Below are 7,839 nucleotides of genomic sequence, written 5' to 3'. Positions count from 1 at the left end.
TAGGAATTGTTGGCCGGAGCAATTTTCCTGGCATTCGCCACCCTACTGAACAATTAGTATTTTAATAACGTACAATATTTCAACTACGATAATCACCTCTAGGCGCTAGATGGTTGGACGTCCACGACTCGTAGCAGAATGTAGGGTTCGGAGACTTGTCTGCTGTGCACAGTACGATAGGTGGTGATGTGTGGCATCTCTGCCGATAGAGCACAATGCTGGTGCACGCACAAGTGTTTCGCAGCACACCATTCATCGTAGATTGTCGAACTTGGAACTGCACGGCAGACCACCCTTACATGTTAATATGTTGACTCAACGATTGCAGTTGTCACGGGAGCATCAGGATTCCACCGTCGATCAATGTCTCTTCGGGTGAATCACATTTCTTCTACACTGGGTCGCTGGTCGTCTCCACAAACGCCGTCATCGAAACGTGCAGCGCGCCACTGACGCAGGCTGGTGGAAGCAGTGTTATGCTATGGGAGACGTCCTCCTGCACTTTCATTGAACCTGTAGCAGTGATCGAAGACACGCTGACAGCTGCGAACCAACTGCACCCCTTCATGCCTGACGTCCTCCCTTACGGCGATGTCATCTTTCAGCAGTATAATTGTCCGTGTCTCGGAGCCAGAACCGTGGTACTGTGGTTTGAGGAGCGTTATAGTGAACTCACGTTGATGTCTCGGCGAGCAAATTCGTGTGTTGTGAATCCTATGAAATATATATGAAGACAGTAACCGTTCTTGAAAGAACAGATACTGTAGATGACCGTGCAGCTTTTCCCTGGAATAAATCATGACTAACTGAAACCCTCAGCTGCCGACAGGTGTTGTTGATATACCTCGATGGGCAAATGTCTATAAGGTACATTACATAGGTAGAATTGTGGACAGTTGGGAATGAGTGTCTCACGGGGAGCGTGCAAGGGATAAGTCCCTGCAGTCGCGCTATTCATCTGTGTCCTCGGTGGCTCAGATGGATAGAGCGTCTGCCACGTAAGCAGGAGATCCCGAGTTCGAGTCCCGGTCGGGACACACATTTTCGAGGTATATCAACAACATCTGTCGGCAGCTGAGGCTTTCAGTTAGTCATCATTTAATCCTATGAAACACATCTAGGTCGCTATAGGGCGCCATCACCGCGCGCGCAAATCGGCCGCCCGCTATGTACGCGAATTAGAGGGCCTTTGAGTTGATATGTAATGTAACATACTTCCACAAACCTATAAACAAATTGTCGGATCCCTGATACGTAGAATAAGTGATGTATTTCTTTCCAGAATAGCACAAACAAGCTATTTAAAAGATAGTCGTAATGTTTCGGCGCATCAGTGTTTTACTTCAGTATCATGTCCGTATATACTTCTCAGGTGACATAGCTTTATCTTGGTGCATAATTTTGGATAACTCGAAATGCGTCACACTACAACAATTTCCCTTCCGTTTCATGTACTGGGACTATTCATATATCCAGTGAAGAGCCAAAGAAGCCAGTACAGCTGCCTAATATCGTGTAGGGCCCTCGCGAGCACGCAAAAGTGCCGCAACACGACGTGGCATGGTATCGACTAATGTTTGAAGTGGTGCTGGAGGGAACTGACACCATGAATCCTGCAGGGCTGCCCATAAATCCGTAAGAGTACGAGGGGATGGAGGTCTCTTCTGAACAGTACGTTGCAAAGCATCCCAGATATGTTCAATAATGATCGTGCCTGGGGAGTTTGGTGGGCCGTGAAAGAATTTAAATGCAGAAGAGTGCTCCATGGAGTCACTCTGTCGTGTATGGGATGTCCCATTGTCCTGCTGGAATTGCCCAATTCCGTCGGAATGCACAATGGACGTGAATGGGTGCACGTTATCAGACAGGATGCTCACTTCTACATCTACATGTACGTGATTACTCTGCTATTCACAATAAAGTGCTTGGCAGAAGGTTCAACGAACCACCTTCAAGCTGTCTCTCTACCGTTCCACTCTCGAATGGTGCGCGGTAAAAACGAGCACTCAAATTTTTCCGTGCGAGCAATGATTTCTCTTATTTTGCCGTGATGCTCAGTTCTCCCTATGTGGGTGCCAACAGAATGTTCTCGCAATCGGAGGAGAAAACTGAAATTTCATGAGAAGATCCCGTCGCAACGAAAAACGCCTTTGTTTTAATGGTTGCCACTCCAATTCATGTATCATGTCTGTAGCACTATCTCTCCTATTTCGCGATAGTACAAAACGAGCTGCCCTTCTTTGCACTTCTTCGATGTCATCCGTCAGTCTCACCTCATGCGGATCCCACATCGCACAGCAATACTGCAGAATAGAGCGGACAAGCGTGGTGTAAGCAGTCTCTTTAGTAGACTTGTTGAACCTTCTAAGTGTTCTGCCAAATGAATCGCAGTCTTTGGTTTGCTCTACCCACATCATTATCTATGTGTTCGTTCCAATTTAGGTTATTTGTAATTGTAATCCCTAAGTGCTTAGTCGACTATTTGTGTGACTTATCGCGTAATCGAAATTTAGGGGATTTCTTTTAGTAGTCATGTGAATAACTTCACACTTTTCTTTAATCAGGGTCAATTGCCACTTTTCGCACCATACAAATGTCTTATTTAAATCATTTTGCAATTCGTTTTGGTCATCTGATAACTTTAGTCGACGATTTGTGTGACTTATCGCGTAATCGAAATTTAGGGGATTTCTTTTAGTAGTCATGTGAATAACTTCACACTTTTCTTTAATCAGGGTCAATTGCCACATTTCGCACCATACGAATGTCATATCTAAATCATTTTGCAATTCGTTTTGGTCATCTGATGACTTTACAAGACTGCAAATGACAGCATCATCTGCAATCAATCTAACAGGGCTACTCAGATTGTGTCCTATTCGTTAATATAGATGAGGAACAATAGAGGGCGTATAACACTTCCTCACATACATGTGACCTGTCCGAGTCGTGTCTATACGTATCAGGAGCCCATATCACTCCAACTGCACACGCCCCACACCATTACAGAGCCTCCATCAGCTTGAACAGTACCCTGCTGACATGCACGGCCCATGGATTCAGGCAATTGTACAAGACTGGGCCTTCGGCCCTGAAAGCCCATATTGATGATGTTTCGTTGAATGGTTCGCACGCTGACACTTGTTGATAGCCGAGCATTGAAATCTGCAGCAATTTGAGGAAGGGTCGCACTTCTATCACGTTGAACGATTCTCTTCAGTCATGATTAGTCCCGTTCTTGCAGGATCTTTTTCCGGCCGTAGTGATGTCGGAGGTTTGACGTTTCACCGGATTCCTGATATTCGCGATGCACTCGTGAAATGATCGTACGGGAAAATGTGGTGTCACAGCCAGACACCACACTTGCTAGGTGGTAGCCTTTAAATCGGCCGCGGTCCGTTAGTATACGTCGGACCCGCGTGTCGCCACTATCAGTGATTGCAGACCGAGCGCCGCCGCACGGCAGGTCTAGAGAGACTTCCTAGCACTCGCTCCAGTTGTACAACCGACTTTGCTAGCGATGGTTCACTGACAAAATACGCTCTCATTTGCCGAGACGATAGTTAGCATAGCCTTCAGCTACGTCATTTGCTACGACCTAGCAAGGCGCCATTACCAGTTACTATTGATACGATGAATCATGTAACGTCAAGAGCGACGTTCACCATTAATGGATTAAAGTTAAGTATTCCATCAGCTACGTCCATTTTTTCTAAATTCTAATTTCGTTGTCCTGTTACAGACCTCACGCCAGCCTGCGTGAGCTAAAACGCGTGCCTTTCGGCTTCCTCTAGTGACACGGTGTTGGCTCTCCTGCCAACCACAACAAAAAATACCCACTTCAACGCTACCTCGGAGATGGTGAGTCCCGTCGCTCGTGCGCCGACTGTAATACCACGTTCAAACTCACTTTAATACTTACAACCTGCCATTGTAGCAGCAGTAACCGATCTAACAATCTAACAACTGCGCCAGACACCTGTTTTCTTATATAGGCGTTGCCGCCGCAGCACCGTATTCTGCCTGATTACCGATCTCTGTCCTTGAATACGCATGTCTATACCAGTGTTCAGAATACGGTGTTGCGGTCGGCAACGCCTATATAAGACAACAGGTATCTGGCACAGTTGTTAAGTCGGTTACTGCTGTTGCCATGGCAGGTTACCAAGATTTAAGTAAGTTTGAACGTGGTGTTACAGTTGGCGCACGAGTGATGGGACTCAGTATCTCCGAGGTAGCGTTGAAGTGAGTGTTTTCCCGTACGATCTTTTCACGAGTGTACTGTGAATTATCAGGAATCCACTAAGACGTCAAACCTCCGACGTCGCTGCGGCCGGAAAAAGATCCTGCAAGGACGGGACCAATGATGACTGAAGAGAATCGTTCAACCCTTCCACAAATTGCTGGAGATTTCAGTGCTGGACCATCAGTAAGTGCCAGCGTGCGAACCATTCAACGAAACATTATCGATATGGGCTTTCGGAGCCAAAGGCCCAGTCTTGTACCCTTGAGGACAGCACGACACAAAGCTTTACGGCTCGCGTATGTCCGTCAATACCGACATTGGTCTGTTGATCACTGGAAAAATATTGCCTTGTCGTACGAGTCTCGTTTCAAACAGTATCGCGCGGATGGACGAGTATGAGTATGGTGATAACCTCATGGGTCCATGGACCCCGCATGTCCGGAGGAGAATGTTTAAGCTGGTGGAGGCTCTGTAATGGTGTGGGGCGTGTGCAGTTGGATTAATATGGAACTCCTGATACGTCTGACATGTGACACGTCCGTAAAAATCCTGTCTGAACACTTGCATCCATTCATATCCATTGTGAATTCCCACGGACTTGGGGAATTCCAGCAGGGCAGTCCAACAGTCCACACCTCCAGAATTGCTACAGGGTGGCTTTGGGAACACTCTTCTGCGTATATGCCTAGTTGAGAAGAGATCTCCACCCCAGCGTACACTTATGGATTTATGGACAGCCCTGCAGGGTTCATGGAGTCAGTTCCCACCATTATTACTTCAGGCATTGGTCGAGTCTGTGCCACTTCGTATTGCAACACATCTGCGTCAGATATGATATTAGGCAGGTGTACGAATTTCTTTGGCTGCTCATTGTATAAGCTCTTCCTATTAAGCCAGCTGCGAGAAAGAATAGGCTAAGCTGTGCTTTGAAAATGTGCAGTTTTGTTTTCCTTCTCGCGGTCATTATTAATAGAAGGCAGGAAAGTTGGGTTTATGGCTAATTTATGATCATACTTGTTCATTGATTAAAACCGTACGAAATACTGTCATCCAGATCCAGCAGTTAGAAAGGTCTCTCTTGTACTCCGTGTACTAACGATTCCAACCAATTCACACGTTCGTTTGGGCTTCTATTCCTAATCAATCTTCCGTATGCAATAACAATATGGTCAGAGAGAGGAGGGAAGAGGGGACGGATGAAGAAGGGGGGAGGAAATCGATATGCGAAGGACAAGGAGGATTTGGACACAGAAGGAGGGAGGAAATGGGTATGAGAAGGACAAGGAGAATATGGACAGACAAATGAGGAAGGAAGACATGGATAGAGAGAATGCCAGATAAAAGATGTACAGGGACGGGGGGATGGTGATGGGAGGAGATTGGGGGAGAAGGAGAAGATGGACAAAGGGATGGGAGGAGGAGAGCGATAGAGAGAGGGGAGGAAAAGGAGATTAGGACATATATCCTACTCTCATACATATTTAGTAATTGCGAAGCGTTACCGGGTTCGGCAGTTATCAATAATTTGATTTTAACTAGTGGAGGCATGTACACATGTGTGTGGTGGTATTTCAGCTAAAATGTGACGGACATAATGATAAATTATTTTTTGAGTCCAGCTAGTCCTGTAAACTAGCACACTTCTAAAATGTATTTTCAGGAAATATAGTTATTACTTGATTCGGGATAATCCACTCAGTTTTTTGAATACATCTTTGCACGTATTCTTTGTATTACTGCTGTCCATGTACTTTTATAGCATTTCGTCCCGCAAAAACTGACAGTTCTTCCACTAAATTAACCGCTCAGTGTCTGTTCCCGCAGCTTTAGAAACAAGAAGAAGGAGGAAAAATCTTAGAACGGAGTGACTGAGGTACATGCTGTGGTTGCCTCGAAGACTGTCGTGCCGTGCTGTGCACGAAGCACGAGAAGGCGCCAACATTTGCTGAGCCTCCCAGCCACTGCCCCACGCACGTCACAGCTGCTGTGTCGGGCGACGGCGGATCCACGGCGGCCGTGTGCCATTTGGACGGCAGCAGCCCGTGCCCTGCTACATGTAGGGTCTCTGTACCACCAGTTTTTACTGGAGGGAGGGGGGGGGGGGCGGATGGAGGCACCGTTCTTGGGCCCATTTCCCGACCATCCATTCAGCTTTCGAATTTTTTTCAAAACTACCCTTTTTTAGTACGCGATAAAATTATATTATTTATTTATAGCTTCTAAGAGGAGCGTTCAATAAGTAATGCTACACATTTTGCCCCGGCCAGTGTCGGTTGAGAAAATACAGAATTTGTTGTGGGACATCATGGAATATTCTCGTTTCAGCCCCTATAGTTTCATGCAGTTCCGACAGCTAGCTGCCATATAAGTACCCTTCAAAATGGCGAGTGTAATGGAGATGCATTCCTAACGGAGAACTGTCATTTTCTTTTGGCGGAAAATCAGAGTACCATTCATAGGCGCTCGCACTGTCTACAGAGACCCCTCAGTGGAAAAAAAGCACGGTGAGTCGTTGGGCGAGGCGTCTGTCATCATTGCAACAAGGTCGCGCGAAGCTGTCCGATCTGCCGCGTGTCGACCGGCCGCACGCAGTGTGACTCCTGCAACTTCGGAACGTGCGGAAACTCTCATTAGAGATGATCGACGGCTCACAGTCAAACACTTCGTTGCTCAATTAGATGTCTCTGTCAGTAGTGCTGACACTTCCGTACACCCGTTGGCGAACTCAAAGGCGTGTGCTTGCTAGGTTCCTCGCCGATTATCAGAAGACCGTAAAAAACAACGAAGGACAATATCTGCGGAATTGCTTGCACATTACAATTTTTGTCGAACATCGTCACAGGCGATGAGACATGGGTTCTTCGAACCAGAAACAAAACGGCAATGGCACCATACCACCTCTCCTCCAAAGAAAACGTTCAAAGCCGCACTCTCAGCCGATAAAGTCAGAGTGACGGTCTTCTGGGACTCCGAAGGGATTATTCTGTTTGATATCCTCCCTCACGGTGCTACGATCGATTCTGAAGTGTACTGTGCTATCCTCAGGAAAATGAAGAAACGACTTCATCGGGTTTGTCGTCACAGAAATGCAAATGAACTTCTTCTTATTCGTGACAACACAATGCCTCACCCAAGTCTGCACTAGGCTGGAAGCAGCACTTGGATGGTGGGGAGGTTGTTGGTGCAGCGAGACGTTTCCTGCGATGTCGACCAGTAGAGTGGTACCAGCCGGCCATACAGGACCTCCCAGTCAGGTGGCCGTCGTATTGACGGCAGATTACGTTGAAAAATAGGGTTTTGTAGCCATAAGAGTGGGGCTATAATATAGTGTATTGCAGTCCTCAATCAAATCAACCTGCTTTCCAAAAACAAATAGTTGCCTTACCTATTGAACAACCCTCGTATTTATTTTGAATCCTGGCTCTGGCAACTCTCAACCGTGAAATTTATTGCACTTTTGGCAACTATTTTGTAAATGTATTACACTACGATCTGTTTCCTTCCTATCGAGTCTTTTCTGAGCTCTCCTAATAGTTTACAACATATTGCCTTTTTACTTTCTGTTTTCTGTACCTTTTTTGCAAACTGCAGTA

General features: G+C 46.4%; 1 non-coding gene across 1 annotated transcript; it reads left to right on the top strand.

Annotated features, from left to right (window-relative positions):
- The first annotated feature begins 962 nt into the window (after positions 1-962).
- Trnat-cgu lies at positions 963-1,037 on the top strand. Its single transcript has one exon. It is a non-coding gene; the product is annotated as a tRNA-Thr (tRNA).
- Positions 1,038-7,839: the final 6,802 nt, after the last annotated feature.

Source organism: Schistocerca americana, chromosome 11 (assembly GCF_021461395.2).
Source record: "Schistocerca americana isolate TAMUIC-IGC-003095 chromosome 11, iqSchAmer2.1, whole genome shotgun sequence".
Taxonomy (NCBI): domain Eukaryota; kingdom Metazoa; phylum Arthropoda; class Insecta; order Orthoptera; family Acrididae; genus Schistocerca; species Schistocerca americana.
The sequence above is the reverse complement of the archived record's forward strand: the minus strand, read 5'-3'. Positions and strand labels throughout refer to the sequence as shown.